The sequence below is a fragment of the Lonchura striata genome, chromosome 4 (assembly GCF_046129695.1).
Source record: "Lonchura striata isolate bLonStr1 chromosome 4, bLonStr1.mat, whole genome shotgun sequence".
In the NCBI taxonomy this organism is placed as follows: domain Eukaryota; kingdom Metazoa; phylum Chordata; class Aves; order Passeriformes; family Estrildidae; genus Lonchura; species Lonchura striata.
Window position 1 is genome coordinate 3,020,391 of NC_134606.1, and position 21,748 is coordinate 3,042,138.

Sequence of the window (21,748 nt, forward strand, 5' to 3'; positions counted from 1 at the left end):
ACAAATAAGACATTGGAGCGTGTTTCCAGGTGAAAGGAAAATGGCCTGACAGGTATTTCTGGAGCTGCAAGCCCAGGGAGATGCTGCCTTAAAAAGTCAGCTCATCAAAATGCCACGATTTTTCCATCTGCTCAGATGGCCAATCTAGTGAGCGGATGAAATGCTGCTGAACATGCAGGGCCAGGGAAAAGTGAGTTCATGGGTTTTAGAGAGTTTAGAAGAGCTTCCTATCCTGGAAGTGTGCAAGGCCAGGTTGGACAGGGCTTGGAGCAACCTGGGATTGTGGAAAATGTCCCTGCCCATGGCAGGGGGTGGAAAAAGATGGTCTTGAGGTCTTGAGCCCATCCCTGGCTTTGAGGACTTCCAGGGATGGGGCAGCCACAGCTTCTCTGGGCAACCCGTGCCAGTGTTTTACCACTCTCATTGTAATAAACATGTTCCTTACATCCAGGATTTGGAGAATAACTGGGAAACCCACCTCTTTATTCCCTGTTTTGAGGCAGGAAAATGAGATTATTTTTTTTTTTCTCCAGCAGCATCACCTAAAATGTTTAAAGCACTGAGTCCCCCACTCACAACTGCACAAAGCAGTTTCTTCTCCCACTCATCAGCAATACTGAGGAAGTGTTAGATGGAGTATTAATTTCCTATAAATGTGATTTATTAGCTGGAAACAATACAAGATACCCACTGACCACCACATACGAACAACTGGCCAAGCATGAGGGCACCCAGTTCTGGGCAGAATGGGATTGGCATGTTGCAGATAACAAATTAATACAACCAGTGGGATTCAGCTGCATTTGATGGTTTAGTTGGAGGCATTATTTCCAACCTTTTAATAGGCTTATTTACAGGAATTAGCCCTTTAATGCCCTGTGCTCGTGTATCCAGTGCAGTGTAAGCTGGCTGGATGCGACCACAGAGAGAACATCTGCTTTTGTGAGCACTTAGGGAAATTATTGCCAATTACAGGGACGGCAGGTGAGGGCAGCTGGGGAGGGAGGATCTGCCAGGAGGGATGAGGAGCCTTGCTGGAAGCTGGTGTGAGCAGGAAGTGCCCGTGGAACATCAATATCTCAGCAAAAAGGAGCTGTTGCCCAGAGTGCCACCAAGATACCCTCAGCAAGGAAAGGATTTCCAAGGCCTGGGGAGTTTAGGGTGATCCCTGTTCTCATTCACACTGTCAGCATTTTGAGCACATCAGTCTCCCAAATATTTATTCCCATCATACTGTGCTCCTGAAAGATGACCACACCCTGCTTGCCTCCAGTGGCTCTATTTCCACCTTTATCTTTCTTTCTTCTTCTCCATCTGTTTTCTATCAGTTTTTCTAATCTGCCTGTTCTTCTCCTTTCCATTTCCTATGCCCAAGAGACATTATTATTTAAAGCAAAGTGATGCTGCAAGCTCAGGTCATGGAGCCAAACCAAGCTGGGCACCTTCTATCATTGCTACTGGTGTAAACACTCATGTGAAAATGTATTTATAAGTGTGACCAGAAGGTCAAGGGAGACGACTCTGCCTCCAGTGCTGTGTCCAGGTCTGGAATCCTCAGTACAGGAAAGATGTGGAGTTAATGGAGCAAATCCAGAGGAATCCAGGAGATGCTCCAAGGGCTGGAGCCAGGCTGGGAGAGCTGGGAATGCTCACCTGGAAAAGGTTCTAGGGAGAGCTCAGAGCCCCTTGCAGGGCCTGAAGGGGCTCCAGGAGAGCTGGAGAGGGACTTGGGACAAGGGATGGAGGGACAGGACACAGGGAACGGCTCCCACTGACAGAGAACAGGGATGGATGGGATATTGGGAAGGAACTACTAACAAAGAGCCTACAGACTTGAGGGTCTCATACTAAAATCATGGAAGTAAAAGCCAAGGGATGAGGCTACATCCCTGGATGAAGCCAGGAGCAGATCTGTGGCACATCTAAGACCAAAGCCCTCAAAGATCCCTGCCCATGGAAGGGCACCCCTGCCACAGCCACCACCTGGAAACCGCCCAAGGTGCCTCGGAGGGAAAGAACAAATACAAATTATTTTTCTGTGAGGCCTCATCACCCTGTGAGGGTGCTGAGCCCTGGCACAGGGTGCCCAGAGAAGCTGTGGGTGCCCCATGATCCCTGGAAGTGCCCAAGGCCAGGCTGGATGGGGCTTGGAGCCACCTGGGACAGTGGAAGGTGTCCCTGCCCATGGCAGGGAGGGGAACTGGATGATCTTTAAGCTTCCCTCCAACCCAAACCATCCTGTGATTCTATATTTCTGAGATTTATACACCTATAAACCTATTATAAACCTAATATAATATAGCTACTACAAATTATATACTGATTTTGCTATAAACCTACCATAAACTCAGTATCACTGCAATAAACATATTTCCTGCTGACTCAAGATTGTAAGAACTACTCCTAAACACCATGGTAGGTACAAGCCCCTGCTGATACCAACACAAAACCTAATGTTCAGTGGTTCTGAAAAATATATAATTAAAATACAGCTTCTTATCTTTGAAGTGATTAACCAACATCCTGGGACGACTGACTTTTAGCCCTCCCATGTTATTCACAATTCATCCTCTATTTTCATCCCTCCAACAAAAGGCTGAACTCAACTGTATTATTGTCAGCCAGGGCTTTTATCTCCAGCCTTTGGAGCAGTCAAGGCATGGCACAGAACAATGGCTCTCACAGGAGAACAAATACAATCTGAACAAAAATACCCTGTTGCTAAGGTCTAAACCAGCCCTTTTTTTTTTTGGGCACAGCCTGCTAGCTGGGAATTCCAGAGCACCCTATATTAAAAAAAAAAAAAAGGAGAATTAGGACTCAGATAGGGAAAGTAACCTGACATTCAGCACTGCTGCGCTCTTCCCCCCAGGATGGCATTTAAAATTAGAGTATCACATAAAAACAAAGCTCATGGCTGGGAGGAAAGCTGAAGTTGGAGGAACAAGCCCAAAGGTCCATGGAGATGTTGGCCCACATGGCCACAGTGCAGATGTTGGGGAGGTCCAGATGGGATCTCCTCTCCAGGAAAGCCCTGGCACAAACCACAGCGATTTCTCTTGTGAAATCCACCCCAAAAGCAACCACAGGGCAGCTGAGTGTGGTTTCCACATCCTCAGCCAAGGGAGCAGCACCTGCTTCTGCTTTTGGAGCTCAGTAGAGAAATGCTCCTCGCCAGCAATGGCTGGGCAAGGAACTGGGTCTGGCTGTGGTGTCCTCCCCACCACACACACACGGGTTTTCATCAACAATGGGGCTCTGGGATCAGGAGTGACCCCAAGGGCAGGAAAAGCATGACTAACAGCCCTGGCAAGGTGGGATTTTGGGTGAGGGGACAGCAGAGCCATGGTGGTCCGCAGAGGCCACCAGCCTCCGTGACCAGCCCGTCTTCCTCCCCTCTAGATGGAGCTGCAGGAGAAGCCTGAGGTCCCCCCCAAAAGTGAAGGTGGATGCACCCCATCATCTCCAAGAACAGAACCACAGAATCATGGCATGGTTTGGGTTGGAAGGGATCTTACAGACCATCCACTTCCACCCTGGACACCTTTCACTATCCCAGGTTGCTCCAAGCCCTGTCCAACCTGGCATTGGGCACTTCCATGGATTCTGGGGCAGCCAGAGTTTCTCTGGTCACCCTGTGCCAGGGCCTGCCCACCCTCACAGGGAAGAATTTCTTCTCCATATCCAACCCTGCTCTTTGTAGGTTTGCAGCCGTTCCCCTTTGTCCTGTCACCTGCAGCTCAGTGCTAGAACAGAGAACAACAAATTCGAGGCAATTTCATCAAAGCCAGCAAATTACCAGTTCAATTATCCTGTCCTGCCGTGTACCAGTAAAAAACCCATCAATCAAAAAATACACAGCCCCCCAGAATAATGCTCCCATCCTCTGGTGAGGCAATTCTGTGCTGAAAACCTGCTCAAAAACCTGGAAGAGCTGCTGTGCCTGGGGGCACCACAGTGGCAGCAGCTGCCGGAAGGAACAGCTCCTCTGGAGTGTTTGGAGATTGTGTTTGCACTGGGGCCAAAAATGTTTTTGGACACACGTAGGTAGGGGTGAAGAGATGAATCTTGGCCATTCCAGGTGCAGAAGAAATACAGAGAGGGAATTTCAAGTTTTCTTGATGACAGCAGAGCCTGGACGCATTTGAAAGAGACAACAGAGTCAAGGTAATGCTGGAATTCAGTTTTTTATGACCCATTTTGCTTTTTTTTCCAATAAACAAGGTCTCTCTGAGCAGCCATTAAACATCACCATTTATCACGTAGATTTTAGTGATATGAAAATAAACATTAAGAGGCTACGACAGAGCTCAAATCCCCCTGAGTTAGGCACGTAAACCAACCAAAATGATGCTGAATTAAATTCATATCAATCCCATCCAGAAGGACAGAGCTCTCCACTCAGGTTAAATCATTCCAACAGCAATGAAGACGACAGCACCCGAGACATCCCCATCCTTGAAAGTCCTTGCTGTTCTTTTCAAAAGGCTTTGAAAAGCAGCTTTCCTACAAAAACACCCATTTCCAGCATGCCCTGGAGAGGAACATAATACACAGAAGGCTCCTCAGTGTTGCTGTTAAATAAGAGACCCCCCAAACCAGGCATGAAGTGGTACAGGAGCTCCCACACAACAGAAAAGGCTTTCTGTGCCTGCAGGGACACAACACAAACTCTGTTGCCCGACGCCAGGACGGTGTTTGGCTGCGGGAGGGCTCAGCCTGACCAACTCATCTCGTTTTTACAGAGTTGTGGCATGGCTTGGGTTGGAAGGGACCTTCAAGACTGTTCAGCTTCACCTCCCCGACACAGACAGGGACATCTCCTGCCAGACCAAGTTGCTCCAGCCTGGTTTTCAACGTTTCCAGGGATCCAGAGGCAGCCACGGCTTCTCTGGGCACTCTGAGCCAGGGTGCCACCCTCACAGGGAATGATTTATTCCCAATATCCCATCCATCCCTGCCCTCTGGCAGTGGGAAGCCATTCCCCGTGTCCTGTCCCTCCATCCCTTGTCCCAAGTCCCTCTCCAGCTCTCCTGGAGCCCCTTCAGGCCCTGCAAGGGGCTCTGAGCTCTCCCTGGAGCCTTCTCTTCTCTAGGTGAGCACCTTCAGCTCTTCCACGCTGGCTCCAGCCCTTGGAGCATCTCCTGGATTCCTCTGGATTTGCTCCAGCAGCTCCACATCTTTCCTGGACTAAGGATCTGGACCTCCTGGACACAGCACTGGAGGTTCAGCATCTTGAGAGCAGAGTAGAGAACAGAATTTCTTCCCCTGACCTGCTGGACACCCTTCTTTAGACACATCCCAGGGTACAGTTCTATTTCTGGGCTGTGAGCTGGCTCACTTTTCACCCACCAGCACCCCAAATCCTTCTGGGCAGGTCTGCTCTCAATCCTTTCATCTCCCAGTCTGTTCTGATCCTGGGAATGCCCCAAGCCAGGCACAGGACCTTACACTTGGCCTTGTTTGACCTCATGAGGATCACGAGGTGCCTCAGCATGGCATCCTGTCCCTCCTGTGCATCCCCTGCACCTCTCAGCTTGGTGCCATCACTTCTCACCCCATGCCATGCACCCTGAGGGATCCTGGCTCAAATACTCCTTGTTGCCCTTAGTTCAAACCAAATCCAGTCCCATCCTTCAGGGACACGCATCCCCAAGCCGTCCCAAATCAGACATTTCTGGATAATTATCTATGGGATTGGCTCGTCCTAAATGGGTGGTGTTGTACCCCAAGCCATCCTGTGCCTGCACAGCAGTGGGGGAAGATCTCCTGCAATCCTTCCATAACCAAATGCAGGGATGCTCCAAAGAGGAAGGAGAAAAGGAGAAGATGTCATTTTGGGAGGTGCAAAAGGCTTAAAACCAAAATCCTGCAGATGGAAAAGGGGCAACATGTAAAACATGGACAAAGCAATCAGTTCATTACAGGGTTTTTTTTTGGACACAGCAGTGCTGGGTTAATGGTTGGATTCAATGATCTGAGGTATTTTCCAACCTAAATTAGTGTATGATTCTATTTCTACCTTAATAACACCCTCATGTTAGGGCACTGTTCTCAAAGGAACCATCTCCATATAATTCAGAGATCGAGACATGATTTCCAGACGTGCCTTAACTTAAACATGAACCAAGCAGCCTCTACACTGTGGAGTACTTTCCTCTACTCCTCTCCCCCACAGCTTTACAGGCATCCCATGGGTTCTGGCTGTGATTTGTCTGCTTTTAAAACCCAAATTTGCCAGATGTTATGAGATCTCTTTATATCCTGTGTACATCCCTGATGCTCCGATGTACAAATGTGTGTACAATTCTACATTTGGATGCTGGCTGCTCCCCACCTCCCACTCTGGGAGCTGTAGGAAAAGCACACCTGGAGTCTTTGGAAAACACGGTGCCATCTTCATTCTCAGTTCATGTATTATCCCATGAGCAGTGCAAGGAAGGATCATATCTCCACCACCACTTTGCAGAGGATGAAGACAAAGGATGCCTGAGTGGAATTCTGACTGCTCCCAGCTCCAAAGCAGTGAAGATGACAGGTAGAGCTCAGCCTCTAAAGCAGATTTTGCACCATTGGAAAAGATTGGAAGGGGAAGGCACAGGGAAAAGCAGGGCAACCCCTGCTCTCTCCTGGTGGCCTTTCCTGGCAGCAGCAGAGCATTTCAGGTGTGGGATACTCTTAAACCACCTGGAGGAACCAGTTATTCATGGCAGAAGCTGAGACATTATTAAGAGTCAAGAAAGTGGGTGACTTTGAATCCTCGCTGGCGTGGACTGGAATTAAAATTAATGAGTTTGAAACGAAAGACCACCCATCCCAGCTCACACCCCAGCACACCTCTGGCTATGACATCAATGTAGGGCCAGAATCAATCCAACACCATCTTCCTCCTGACCTATCTGGACACAGAGATAAGATCCCCAAAATCACCTCACAATATCCAGCCTGGTGGCACTGCCATGGACTGTTTTTTATCCCCACCACTGATTCTCCCACTGCTCCTTGACGAGGACACAGGAGAAGCTGTAACCCATCTCTGAAAGCTGCTTCAGTACAAAGGGAAAGACCTGGAGGGAAGGGAAGAAAAGTTTCAGGTGATTTGGTTGAAGGATGCAGCTGTTGCTGAGCAGCTTTAACTCCTCTCATCCCAGATTAGCTCCTCAGAACTCACCAGGACCTTTCCAGATGTTCCACTTGCTGGAATGATGCCATGTTTGTGTGTCAGACTAAACATCTGTGCTTTTAAGCCTGGGATTTTCAGATCAGATCTATGTGTTTGGAGGGGAAAAATAACAACACAAACTGTCTGTAAGGGGAGTTCCATTGAACAGTGCCATCATTATTTCTTCCTCCCCATCCCCCACATGACCCTTCCTCCCTCCACAGGCAAAGCAGTTCAACAGATTTCAGGAAAATGTGGAGAAAAACAATATTGTACATTTTCTGTGGTCAGTCTTTTCCTGTTTAGTCAGAGAGAAGCTACCAGAAACACAGCCTGCAGTTGGCATCTTCCCCTCCTGCCTCACCACTTCAGGGGAGCACCAAGGTGGGATCTGGGTTTTGAGGACCAGCTGGGCAGCCCAGTATGACTGGGAAAGGTGCTGGTCTACCCCATGAGTGTGTGCACCACTCCTGCTCTTACAGGGCACTCACTGGAAGTGATGATGGGATCCCTCCAGTTTGGGCTTCTGGGGCTCCATAAATCTCCATCAGCTCCACTTTTCCACCCTCCCAGCTCTCCATCAGCCCTCACTGCTGAAGCAGCCTTTGGTCCCATCCCCACCCTCACTTGAAGACAAGAGTTAAATATTTCTGTGTTGACAGCTGGTTCTAATTTGGGGTCAGCTGTGGGGAACATGATCTGAGCTTCTGGCCTGATGCCCCATCAGAGAGACACCCAGTGTCCCACCATCAGCATCACCTCGTGCTTCAGCATCTCTGTCCTCTCCCTGAACCTCCCTCACAGGGAAGAATTTATTTCTAATATCCACCAAAACCTGTCCCTGCTGCCCAGCACCTCTCCAAACATTTCCCTGTGTCCCTCATGCTCCAACAGCATTTTCATGTGGGGCTTTTGCTTCTTGCCCATTTCTAAAGACCTGAAATATTACAAGAGCTGGGATGTGGAACACTAAAATTGGGGGTTTAAGAGCCTGGCAGGCAAAATCCATGAGTCACAAAGCACAGGAGCACTCGGGGACATCAAATTGCACAAGCCCTGCAGTAACCTGAGGACTCAGGGGGGTGGGAGGAGGGAAATCTGGCACCTCTTGCTCACACTGAGCAGGTCCCTGGAGCAAAGCATTCCCAGAACCACACCTAAAAGGTTCTGGGAATTCTCAGCTGCCATGAGTCAGGGAGCCAGCTTGGAAGCAGGTGACAAGCTGGGCAGCCAAGGACAGCGAGGTGTCCCAAATCTTTGCCACCACCTCCATCCTTCCTCGCTGTGCAGAAGCTTTGGTGTCAGGGAGCCAGATATTGTTTCAGCATGACAGAATAACAGCAACAGGTTTTTGTGTGTCTCACTGTGTACCCAGCCCAAGGAGCTGCCACTTGGGCTCTTTCCACTCTTTTTATAGAGGAAAGCAGCACCAGGATCAAAGGAGGCTGATGGGAAAGGGCAGGAATTGGAGAGGAGTTGGAGAAAACCAGTGAGGAGATGGGGCTGAGCAAAGTGAGGGGTTGTTCCTTTGTGCTGCAGCCTCTGGCTGTGTAATCTGAGTGGCAGCACAGGTTATGCTGAGTAGCAGAGGTAGGAGAGAAAACCACCTGTGCTCGGGTTGATGAAAATAAAAATGGGGGACTGCATGAAAGAGAGAGCTCCTGCTTCTCCTGAGTGTCACTGCTCTGAGCCATCCTCAGATGACCCCAGGTTGTACTGGGAGAGGAAAATCTGAGTTCAAATCTTAACCCTGGAAGTCCTTTGGTTGCACTAGATGGAAGAAGCTCTATTGGGAAGTGAGGCAAACACAATGAGATCTTAATTCCCTGCTGAACCAAGCCCTGGCATTTCCACAGAATGGACCAACAGAAGTGGTCTTTTTCCTTTCGTTTTCCTTTCTTTTTCCTTTCTTTTTCCTTGCTTTTCCCCAGCAAAATGAGAAGCATCTCCAACATTTGGCTATTCCATGCCTGCCAGGACATCTGTGGTTTGGGTGGAAGAACTAAAGGTTCCCATGTAACTCCTCAGTCTCCCCACACACCCATCTATCTCTGGGGTGGTTTGAGAGCAAAATCAATGTTAAGGCAGAGAAAAGTGGATTTTTTTTTTTTTATGGATCCTTTGCAGTGCTTTGATTCTGAGGGATCTTAAGAGCTCTGGGAGCACAGATCCCAGCTTGCTGCTCATTCCCATACTGAGGGAGAGAGGAAGTCTCTCAGGGATCTGCATCACCTGCTCATGGATGTTCAGAGTTTTTTTATTTACCTTGGGCCGTGTTATTCCAGTTCTTTTCAAGGAGAACTCCTCATGAAAGTCAGTTAAAGGCTGGGCCAGTCTGTATTTACTCTGGCACCTGATTGCCTTCCAGAGTCCTCCTATTTCCTCCCTGAGTAATTAATTAATAGCTTGTCAGTGAGGAGAGGAGTAATAAAGAACTTCACCCCATTATTCCCAAGTCTTTTGCCACTGTGGCCAAACCCTTGACCATGCCCAACATTTCAGTTTGTCACAGTATTGCAAAATACAGACGCTACCAATAAAAACCCTGAGATCCTTCTTTTGGGATGCTACAGGGATTAAGCTGCTTCCACAGATGAGATGCAAGGTCACCCAGAAGTGCTGGAGCTGATAAAGATCCCTAGGACTGCTTTGTAATCTCTGCCAAACAAGTCCAGTATATCAGAATAAGGTTCAGAAAGGTGAGACACCTGTTATACATCATTTCCAAAGCTCCTGTTGAGGAAAAAAAAAAAGACATCACTCCTTCAATCCCAAGCTCCACTAGCTTTTCATCCCAAATGCAGCACACCGAAACACGCCGCCGTTGCCCAACTGACCCATTTCTTTTTTTTCCTTCCCTTTATGAACTGGGTGAATAAGTACAAAACCATCTTATTTCCACTGAGAAAACACAATTCCCTCCGAGCAAGGTGCGAGCCCACCTCGCTCTCCCGACGGCGAGTCCCCTCCTGACCTATTTATGGAAGTGCAGCAGCGAGGATTTCAAGGATTTCGGCGTGACCCGCCCTGTAAAAGCCTAAAATTACACTGCCCTACAAAGAGCTGGGATAAATGGACCCCTCTAAGCAAAGGGGCTGCCAGGCTTTTATCTTCCCCCCATTGTTGGCCGACGCTGGAGCGGAATAATGAGACGATGCGGGGCTCGACGGGGCACGATTGGAAAACTCTGCCTTAGCAACTCAATTGTATTCCTGATGCCTGTGCTGGCTTTTATACACAGCCACTGGTTTGGAAAGCTGCTCCTGATTTCACATGTTCACTCCATAAAGCTGCATTTATGATTTTCTTCCATTTATTTTTGCCCGGTGTTATGGCAAAGGGAATTAGTTGTGGGGTTCGGGGCTGGGATGGAGAAGTGTCATCATAAAAAAGTCTGTGGGGGGATTGATCTGGTTGTATTTTTGTGCCCTTCATCCAGTCTAGACATGAAAGTCTCAGGATGCAGATGATTTCCACCTCTCTGCAGAAGCTGTGCCATGGTATTAAAAAAAGGGATGAAAGGAACAATAAGCACTGAGATGTGTCTAAAATTAGAGGTTTACAAAACAATCTGAGTTTATAATATCCCCAGTACAATAAAAGCCAAGAGCAAGCAGGCCAATTATTTAAAAACTGCAGGATAAAAGGAAACCTTGATCAAAACTGTTATCAGGGGAACAAATCTATCTTTATTGTGTTGCAGTTTCACTGCTGACTGAAATAACTTTTCTAAAATTGCCACTGTGCTGCTAAGAATTAGCTAAATAGAAACAACACACCAAAATCAAAACTGCCTTGCCCAAACCATCAACATGACAGCAGCCCACAGTTCTTCCCTATTTTCTGCCAAGGTTTAAATTCCAGTGTGGTTTTCCCTCTACGCACCTTCACTCATCACACAGAAAATGGATGAGTTGATTTCCATGTGATCTTCAGTTAAATTTGCATTTTGGGTCTCAAGTGGTAGCAAAGCTGCAGTTCCAGGATTTTAAGTGAATGGGTAAATGAAGAGGAAAACACCGAAATTGTGTTTGCTTTGGTGCTGTTATTATTTTTAATATTAATCTTAAACAAGGAGCAAAATTGATACAACAGCAGTGCCAGAAATATCCTCCTCCTTCTGCCAAGGGAGATGAAAATATCCTTTAAAATACTGGGGGGAAAATAATATTTACAAATCACTGCTGAGAGGAGGGATGCAGAACCGGCAGGGGATAGGAGATTATGCAGCATCCAACTCCTGCTGTCCCTGACCACTGGGAGAATTCAGAAGGAATTAAGAGTTGTCAAGGGGATAAAGTCAGTCTAGGAGGATGGACTTTTCCTTTGAAAAGCCATTTTTTCTGAGGGCAAACCAGATCCTTCAGAAATCTGACCTTGCTCTGGTGTAAGGGAGTGAATGTGCTCTGAGCACAGATCCTGGGGAGAGCTCCACAGCCTTTTCCTGAGGAGAGGACAGAGGAGCTGAGGTTCAATTCTTGCACGTGAAATAAGAAAATGTGAGCTCTGAATTAGAGAACCAAATACAGATGGGCACTGCAGTCCCCACAGCCTCAAAACCAGGCACGTGTGGAGTGTGCTCACATGCAGCCCCGTGTCTCCAGAGCAAACACAACCACGGAGATGGACTGGCTCAGCATCCCACTGCTCAACTGCACCACACAAGTCACTCCTTCATCCAGTGTCTATAATCCTCATCTTCCTTGCTCCAGCTCTCACTATCCCAAGAATCCACATCCTTGGGATAGAGAGAAGCCAAAGAAGAAACCAAACTCAATCCATCTCCTTCCTAAACTCTACACACAGTCCACTTACACACCTTTTCTCTCTTCCCACGTCCTACAGCTGTTTCCTCCATCACAACCATCCTTCCTAGATAAGGAATGATTCCCAGATCTCCCCACTTCTCCTTGGAAATCCATACCAAGTCACAGATCCTTGCTTTTCTTCCCATCAACAGGCACAGCACTCACCTTGGTAGATAAACAAGGTTGGTGGCATCAAGCTGTGATTCAGCCATGACACACCAACAACCAGCAGCCACAAAATTTAATGTTACAGCTGGGTCAAATCCTAACCTGCTTCACAAGGGTTTCTCACCACCAACCTGCACGACGGCCAAGGAGAAAAGAGAGGGGAAATAAAATGTTCATGGCCAGCTACAGGGTGCCCAGAGAAGCTGTGGATGCCCTTGCGATGCCTCAGGTTTTTGCTTTTATATCTTTCAGATTCTGTGCTGATTTAGTGTGTGGGTCTGGGCTTCATATGAGGGGAAGGTGAGCTCTTTTCACAGAGTAGGGGGACAAAACAATTCCTTCTCCAGCTGGGGACCAAGGACAAATGATCCAAATCTCAGCCCCCAAGAGCACAAACAATGTGGGCTGGAGAGAGAAAAACAAGAAGGATGGGACTGCCTGGGCTAAAGCTGGAATTGGGCAATGAACTCCAACGTGCAAATGGAGCAGAACTTATAAAAGTGAGACACCCCATGACTGGTTGTGCATTTTGTGACCATTTTGGTTCATCTTGCTGCCCAAGGTGGATCTATTGAGCCTTTTAATAAATCCCTGCTTTATTCTTTAGCTTTGTCCAGCCTCTGTTCTAGGTCAGCCTTCACAAGGCATCACCTGGATCCCTGGAAGTGTCCAAGGCCAGGCTGGAGCAGCCTGGGGTGGTGGAAGGTGCCCCTGGATGAGCTGAGCTTTAAAGCTCATTCAGTGATATTATGATAATACATTCTGCCCCAATTTCTTCCCCATTCCCAGAGCTCAGTCCCATGGAGGAAATAGGAAACAGGTTTTTTTTTGTTTTTGTTTTTGTTTTTGTTTTTGTTTTTGTTTTTGTTTTTTTGTGGGTGAAAGCCAAGAAAAAGCTGTTCAGATCTCAGGGAAAGCATTTTCAGTTCACAAGCTCCAGAGCTGACACCCATGGACACCAGAGAGTTTTGGGAGATGCCTCAGCTGCAGCTTCAGGGAAGGTGAAGAGCACTCCCTGCAAAGATGGTTACACCCTCCTAAGCCTACAAAGAGTCACAGCAGGGAATAAAAAGAATCTTTTTTAACAAAAAATATTTCAGAGTAGCAGAATCACAGCCCAGGACAACGGCAACCCTTTAAGCAGTGACAGATCTCTAAGGCCACCACACTCCTCAGCCCAGGGCCCTTCCCAGGAGGAAAGAAGTTTTTTTGTTTTTTTTTTTTTTTTTTTTTTTTTTTCCCCAGGAGGAAATGAAAACCACATGGACTGACCAGGGAAGGGATCAATTAGACCATCTGGTCCTACCCACCACACAGCAAAAACTTCTTCCTACAAGAAATTTCCCAAATTGCTCTATCCAGTCTTGCTTATAAAAGTCCAAAGCCATGGAGTTTCCAGCTCTTCTCCTGGGATATGATTTCTCCCTGCAGGAAGCCTTTCCTAGCAAGACTTTCCTTTTGAAAATGTCTTCATTTCAATTTGCTGCCCCCCCTCTCTCCCCTGCCTGTGTGCATTTGTGAACTACACTAATGAAACAGATTAATACCAAATATGAATTACAATTTAGGAATAAATTAGTTTATTTTCCTTTTATCCTCTAGCAAAACCCCTCAACATGTCAAAGGAAGTCTGACTCTTCCTGAAATCTTCCTTTTTAAATTGGTCCCACTGCTCATAATTACACCTCCCCTCTATCCATACAAGTTACTTTGCTTTTCTTTCCCTTTCTCCTTTTTTAGGGAGGAGGGAAAGAAGGCAGAGAAAAGAGTAAAAAAAGGGTGGGATATGGGGAGAGAGGAGAGGGACCCATCCCATCTGATCAACCTTAATTGCTTCCAACACTCCCCAAGTGTCTGAAAATGAAGGTGATGATATTGGTGTTGCCTGATGAACATTCCCAACTTCATTCCAGATGCAGGATCTGAGTTTACCCAATAATTGAGTTTTCTGCACCAGGAAACAGCTTCCACTTCCCAGAAATACCAAAGACAGAGGCTGAGCTGTGGCCAAATTGTGGGCAGCAGCTTAGAGAAAAAAGGACTAAGGGCTCAAATGCTGCTCCAAAAAAATGATTGCTCACAACTGTTGGGAAGGCTGCAAGAGACAAACAATGCCCCAAATATCCACCAGGTTGGAGGTTAAGCACATACTGATAAAGGGTGTCAAAAATGCAATGGCTTTGACTGAAAATGCCCTTAAAAAAGTACTAGATGGGAAAACTCTGCTCCAGCCACCATCCTATTTTCCCCAAAGGATTTCATACCCGTGTCTGGTAGTAAAAGCTATTCTAATTTATTACAAAAAAATGGTTATTTTGGCCTTGATCATCACTTCAACAAATAAAGACCCACTGGATCCAAGAGCCTGCTGCCACTTCAAGGTCCTCCCTCTGGGACAGGGACATCATTCACCAGCCCAGGTTACTCCAAGCCCCATCCAACCTGGCCTTGAGCACTTCCAGGGATGGGGAGATACAGGGATGGGGAATTAGAAGTCATTCAAGGCTGTCCCCATCCCACAGGTGCCCAGCTCAGCGTCACTTTTTAAAGATTTCCACTCCTGCCAGGAGTTTTGCTAGAGATCTTCATTCCCTCTTGTCCAAAAACATTCAACCATGTGTGTGAATCCTTGCCACAAAAGGATCTGAAGGCCTTTTTGGGAATTTTTTAGGTAGGAGGGTTGCTCCAGGTAGGAAAATGCATCGAGGAAGATGTGAGGGGAGCTCACACTGCAGAGGAACTCTCTGCTTGCTTCTGCAGCAAAATTTAATTCCCAGCCTTGTACAGCATGTTCTGATATTTAAAAAATACTCAGTCGACTTCCACATCTCCTGTGCCCTTTATTTTTCTGACAGCTTCTCCTGGATGGGAAATACAGGAAAATCCAAACTGCAGCAACAGAGCAAAGAGCCAGGAACCACTGCAGCCACTGACCCAGGGCCAACTTGGGGGTGTTTTTGTTGAAAACACAACTTTTAGAGAGCTGTAAGAATAAATATATATTCTAAACCCTCTAACACTTATTAGAGGTCTAAAAAAAAAAAAAAAAAAGCAGTTTTGGAAATAGGAAGTGCATATCCAAAGGGAAAGCCAGAGCACAGGGAGGCAGCCTGCCCTTCCCTGGCTGCACCTCTCCCTTTCTTGGCTGCAAGGAGCAGCAAGGAAGTGATTATAAAGCATTTATTTGCAAAATCACAGCCAATAAATCCAAGAGCAACAACACCCTCCCTCACACTGGTCCTTGGGTGGGGGGGAAATGAAGGAGAGCTGTAGGTCTGACCAGCAGGCAGGTGCATGGCAGGAGGGCTTCACTCCAAAGATTTTTGGGAAGAGTTCAAGCCTATAAAGTGGAATATTCACCCAGGTTTCCCTTCACCTCTGCTGTTTTGAAACCCTAGAAAATAAAAAGCCTTAGAAAGGCAATTACAGTTGTGGAATGAAAATGCCTGAAAAGGTTAAAAAGGAAAAAAAAAAAAGGACTGAGCTGTTGAATGAGGAAATGAGTAAGGGAGAGCAAGAGAAAATAAAACAGTACAGAAAAAGCCATCTAAATTCTCCTCCCCTTTCCTGGATACAAATACCATCACCAGAAAACCGTAGGAAGCGAATCTGACTGCTTTGAAAATCACTGAGGTCAAAAGCCTGACAGAAGAAAGGAAAAAGGATTAAACAAAGGGATGATATAATCTATCCAGCTATAATTCAAACCTTCGAGGTATAAATAGCTCCACTACAGGGCTCAAGTCAACCACTAATTTACACTGCAATCAGGAGGGGGAGGCAGATACCCATCCCCACAAGCAGATTAATCCTTAATTGCTCATTTTTGCATTTCTGACACCTTTCTTTGAAGTACCAAAGCTGGTAGCATCTCACAAAAGGCGCTGGAAATTGGAGAGATGAGCCTGAGTGCTGCTTGTTTGAATCTGTGGTATTGATGATTCTGAGGTTGTAGAAAGTCTCTGTCTTTCTGCCCCTCTGCCAAAGCAGAAGCCATAATTGGTCTGTGCTGGTTTCCAGGTTGTTTATTCTGTTTATCTCTCACATGTTCTGCTGCCCTGCCCAGCTCTGTCCTGCAGGGCAGCGTGTGGGGCTCTGCCCTCAGTGGGATGTGACAAACATTAAATACCAGAAACTCCCTGGGCTGCATTTACAATAACGTGCCAATATCTGTCACCTACGTTGGACAGTGTGTCCCCAGCCTGAACCAAGAGAAAAATGCCAACACCACAGTGAAACATGGAGGGCATGGAGAAGGAGAAAAAGGACAAGGCACACCCAATTTCCTCCATCTTGTCCCCTTTGGACCCCTAATCTAGAATCCTAAAATTTTACTTTTGCACCTGTGCCACACTTAATTATTACTTATATCAAACACTCAGAGCTTGTAATTCATCCTGTAAGATTGAAAACTCTTTTCCATGGACAGAGATCACAGCCAGTGTCTCTTGGGGCTCTGTCCAGGGGGTTCCTGACCCCTGCCAGGGTCCCAGGGCAGCCAGAGGGAAGCTCTGGATTCCCAGTTTGGGGCCCCATGCACAGTCTCAGATGCTGCCGTGGGTCCTCAGAGCAGAGAAGAAAGGAGATGGCCCCAATCCATGGGGATAAGAGAGGATCAAAGGAAGCATTTGCCAATTTGACACAAAGGGAAGCAGGACTGCACCATGGCTCGTGTTTCACAATGTTTTTCCAAGGCTTTAAGTGCAGATAAATACTTACTGGGATTGTCAAATACTTGTGAGCACTTCAATCACTTCAGAGGCTCTGTGAGTCCCTCTAGGAATAGTGGTGAGGATGGGGTGGGTGTGTGGTAAGAGCAGCAGGAACATCAGGATCATCAGCTGCTGGTGGCTTTCAGACAGGGACACCCAACCCCTTCCCCAGTCTTGTGTCCTTGATTCATCTTGATCCACGTGAGGAAGGCAATGACAGTGATGGGAAGGAAACTGTAGGGGAGTTTCTTCATCCCTGACACATCCTCTATGCAACTGCATCGATTTTTAGGGGAGAAATTCCTTCATTCTCCACCACATTGTCAGCTTCTGAAGCTGGGCTCAAGAGCACAACCCTTCCTGTCCCTGTGTGCATCCCGTGTTCCCAGGTGGAATGGCTGTGTCCAGACACCCCCTGCACGTGTTCCGTGGGTTAATTAACCACCCTGCCCCTGTTAATGACCCTCACAGCATCCCAGCCTATCTGAATTGAATGAAAATGCCAATCTAGAACCAGGATCACAGAATGGTTTGGGTTGGAAGGGATCTTAAAGCCCATCCAGTGCCACCCTGTGCCATGGGCAGGGACACCTTCCACCATCTCAGGTTGTTCCAAGCCCTGTCCAGCCTGGCCTTGGGCACTTCCAGGGATCCAGGGGCAGCCACAGCTTCTCTGGGCACCCTATGCCAGGGCTGCCCACCCTCCCAGGGAACAATTCATTTCCAGTATCCCACCCATCCCTCCCCTCTGGCAGTGAGAGCCATTCCCTGTGTCCTGTCCCTCCATCCTTTGCCCAAAATCCCTCTCCAGCTCTCCTGAAGCCCCTTCAGGCACTGAATCCCCCCTTCCCTGCTGCCCACAGTGTGGGATCAGCCAGGACATGTCCATCCTTTCACCCACCAACATCCCTAAAACTTCCAAGGCTGTCATATCCCATATCCCTGCTATTTTTTTTACTGATGAGAAGCATCCCATATAAAAATTCCTATCCTGTAACACATCAGACTTTGTTTAGCCAACAACTTTCTCCTAATACCATCCCATCAGTCACCAGCCTCGATTGTGCCCAACTTCTGCTACACAAGACTTTGACTTATTCCTTTTGGGAAGCATCCAGCTTGATCCAGGGGTGTTTTTGGTTTTTTTTTTCCTGGTGTCCCAGTGGGTTATTTCATTAGGTTGTGCCCCTGGAGATCTTATTCCAGGCTGAATGTGCAGCTAGTGGGAAGAAAGACTTCTTGATGATGCATTTTCCTACCAAAATAGAAGCAGCATCTTTAAACACAAACAGATTTCAGCTTCCAGCACGGCAGTCCCGGGGCAGGAGACTGAATCAGTTTTAACTACTGAAATCACACTGGGAAAAATTTGTGGAAAAAAAAAAAAAAAAAAAAAAAAAAAAAAAAAAAGCGTGGTTTCTGTATTACAGCAGCCACGTGCTCCAGATGGATTCAATGCCATGTAGGCTGGTGAGAAAAAAAATAACTTTGCTCCTCCCCCAAAACAGAAGCTGGGACAATTCAAAATTGGATCAAGCACAAAGCAAAAGTCACCAAATGCTTCAAAAGCATCAAATTGTACCAAATTCAGATGTTAAAGCATCACTGGAAAAAAAAAAAAATCCACAATGGCCTGTGGTATGAAACTCTGAAAATGTGTGTTAAAAATTGTGTAACAGGGAATTTTTCCATATTTTTCCTCCCAAGAATAAAGACTGGGATAAATCAACAGCTGAAAAGGCTGAAAGCCATCTTGCTGTGAGCCTTTGTTAATAAAAATCAGAGTATGGATGAAATCATTCAAGCTGAAAGGAAGTGCAAATGTTTTAAAAGGTATTTTCCTTTGAAAAGCAAAAATCTGCCTCACGGTGAAGAGAAGAAGAAAATCAGTTCATGACATTTCTTCCTTTTGTGACAGGGAAAATGTATTAAAATTATGATTGCTGCACAAGGAAATAAAGTCATTTAATTACAAGCAAGGCATGAAGAAGTGAGGAAGAATTTTTTTCTCCTGCTAAGGCTCAAACCCCAGGGCTGCCCCCATGAGATTACAAGGCAGGGATGCCCAGAGCACAGCGTGGGGACCAAAGGTGAGGCTGAGGGGAGACCCCCTTGGAGCAATTCTGTGTTAGGAATGAGAGATGCATTGGACTTTTTTTGGTCTTCAGCTTCTGTTCATTGTTATCTTATTAAAACTTTAGCACACTGTCTGTACTAGATTTAGTGTGTATGAAAAACAGCAAAAAAATGGCTAACAACTTTGTGTTGTAAGGTTTTTTTAAGTCTAATCAAAACTAAACTGCTTAATTAAGAAGTGACACAAATTATTTTTCTTTCTAACACAATAATTGACTCCTAAGGACTCGGAATGTGGATTTTTCTACTCAAGTGCAAGATACCACCTAAACCCAAGAAGAAAGAGGAAGAAGAAGAGAGAAGAGAAGAATTTGAGACAACACTTTATATCTTCTATCTTGAACCCACCTATAACATACTAAAAATCCTAAAACTTAAATTTCTCACCCATGTGACATACTAAATTACCCTCTACAATCTACTTCACACTTTGGTGGTTTCTAGTTTACCTTGAGGCTTTGGAAGTTTTCTCCATGAACAAGGGTCAAATTCAGAGTTTTCTTGGGAGTCAGGGCACCTCAGGGCATATGGAAATATTTCCCCTGCCCTGGGTTCCCACAGCTGAGCATCCTGTGTCCCATCACTTAACCAGCATTTCCAATTACAGATTCATCATGGACTTGAGCAAGCTGACAGCCCTTCCAAAAGCCCAGAAACAGCCTCTTTAAAAACAATGAAGACTCCTGAACACCTGCCTGAGGGATGAACAAACCGGTGTCTAGCAGATATTATCTTTTTTATTATTATTGTTATTATTTAAGAGCAAACAAACTTGAAGTGGGGAGTAGATGTTTTAAAGCACTTAATGCAGAGCTGGGTTGCCAGCCAACATCTCACTCAAACATCTTCCCAAATGGTACATTTCAGGATTCAAAGCACATAAAAATAAAGAAATAGATATTAAATGGGTTTTGATCAAGTCTCTGGCTGCTTGGGAAAAGGACTTTGAACAGATTGACCTCTAAAACAAAACAGCAGCTGGGAAGCACCTCCAGCAAAGCTGATCAAACTGGCTCAAAACCAGTGCCATACTGGGCTTCCCAATTTGCTGTGGACACCTGTGAGCATCCCTGGTGCAATATTTAGGGGTGGTTTCAACACCGCTCGTGGCACCTGAGGAGAAGAAAATTCATTTCCTGTGACCTGTCACTTGAGCAAACAAATCTCCACCTGCCCAAAGTGTGTCTGAGCTCCAGGACAGCCAAACTGAGCCTCTGGGAGGGGCTGGGGCAGCAGCACAATGTGGGGCTCCAGGTCTTCTTGCCCCCCAGCACCTGCAGGCTGCTGCAGGACCAGGGTTTTTCTTTCCTCTGCAGATGTGGTGAGCTGGCAGCAGCATACACTGATCCACTGCAGCTGGAGTTTCAGGATGGTTTTTTGACAGAAAATGATGTCTGTAAGGGACACCTGCTCTGAAAATGTGCCAAATTTTCACCCTCTCCACTGAGTGTTCATCCCAAGACAGACTGGGAAGAAGAAAATCCAGCCAACACCACCCTCCATGGGCATCCCCAGGTGTTTCAACCATTCCTGGGGCTCCCTGCACCTTCCAGTTTGGGAAGCATTAAAGCTCCAGCCCTTCCAAATAATTTCATTTTTGTTCAGATTTAACTTTTTCCTGATCTTGGTCATCACCTGTAATTCTGAGCTCATCTTTGGGATGAAGGCAGGGAGACACTGAACATCCAAAACATCCCAGCATTTCCACACACCTAAGTCTTCTGACATGGATTAAACCACCAACACAACGCGAATCCTCACCAACTTCTCTCCTGAAAAACCCAACTCAGCTCCCACATTACTGCACCAACTTTCTGCTGCTTAATCCCTTCAGCCATTTCCCCCTCCTGCAGAGCTCTCACCTCCCCACAAGTTTCCTCTGCAAGGAGGAACCTTAAATAACTAAACCCAAATGTGATGCAGCTGCAGAGAGACCTCCCTGCTCAGTCCCACCTGCATCTCAGAAACTCAGATGTCACTTTAGATGCCATAACATCCACTCATTTTGGGAGAGAAACAGCAATATTTAATCCTCAAAACTACCTCATCTCAAATACAAAATTTTTTGTGATATCATGGTCTTGTTGATTTTGCTAGCTGGTCTAGTGGATTTAGCTAGAACATGGCATGGGGTTGGATTAAATAATTTCTAAGACCTCTTTCAACCCAGAACATTCTGTGGTTCTGAGATTCTCATGACTTCTCCACCCCCTTGTACAAAAAGGGGCTCAGTATGGGCTGGAAGCAGCCCATACTAGTATTTTTTGTTTGTTTGCTTTTTAGTTTTTGGGTTCTTTTTAATTAAGGACCAAATCTAGTTGAATTTTGAACCTACAAACTTCTTCAAGAGCAACAGCAGCTTGACGTTGTGCTTCCTCAGAAGCTCAGATGTCATTTTAGATGCCATAACGTCCACTCATTTTGAGGGAGAAACAGCAACATTTCATCCTCAAAACTACCTCATCTCAAATACAAAGTTATATGTGATATCATGGTCTTGTTCACATGATCTTGCTGATTTTGCTAGCTGGTCTAGTGGAAGGTGTCCCTGCACATGGCACGGGGTTGGATTAAATGGTTTTTAAGATCTCTTTCAATCTAGAACATTTTGTGGTTCTGTGATTCTGTGACTTCTCCACCCCCTCGTACAAAACTGGAAGCAGCACATACTAATATTTTTTATTTGCTTGCTTTTTAGTTTTTTGAGTTTTTCTTAAATTAAGGATCAAGTCCAGTTGAATTTTGAACCTACAACAGCTTGA

The 21,748-nt window shown here is 46.3% G+C and overlaps 1 protein-coding gene across 5 annotated transcripts in view; it reads right to left on the minus strand.

Moving 5' to 3' along the window:
* Positions 1 to 21,748, minus strand: part of PTPRA (protein tyrosine phosphatase receptor type A) — a 119,820-nt gene that overhangs the window by 33,908 nt on the left and 64,164 nt on the right. The gene's annotated exons all lie outside the window — the stretch shown is intronic.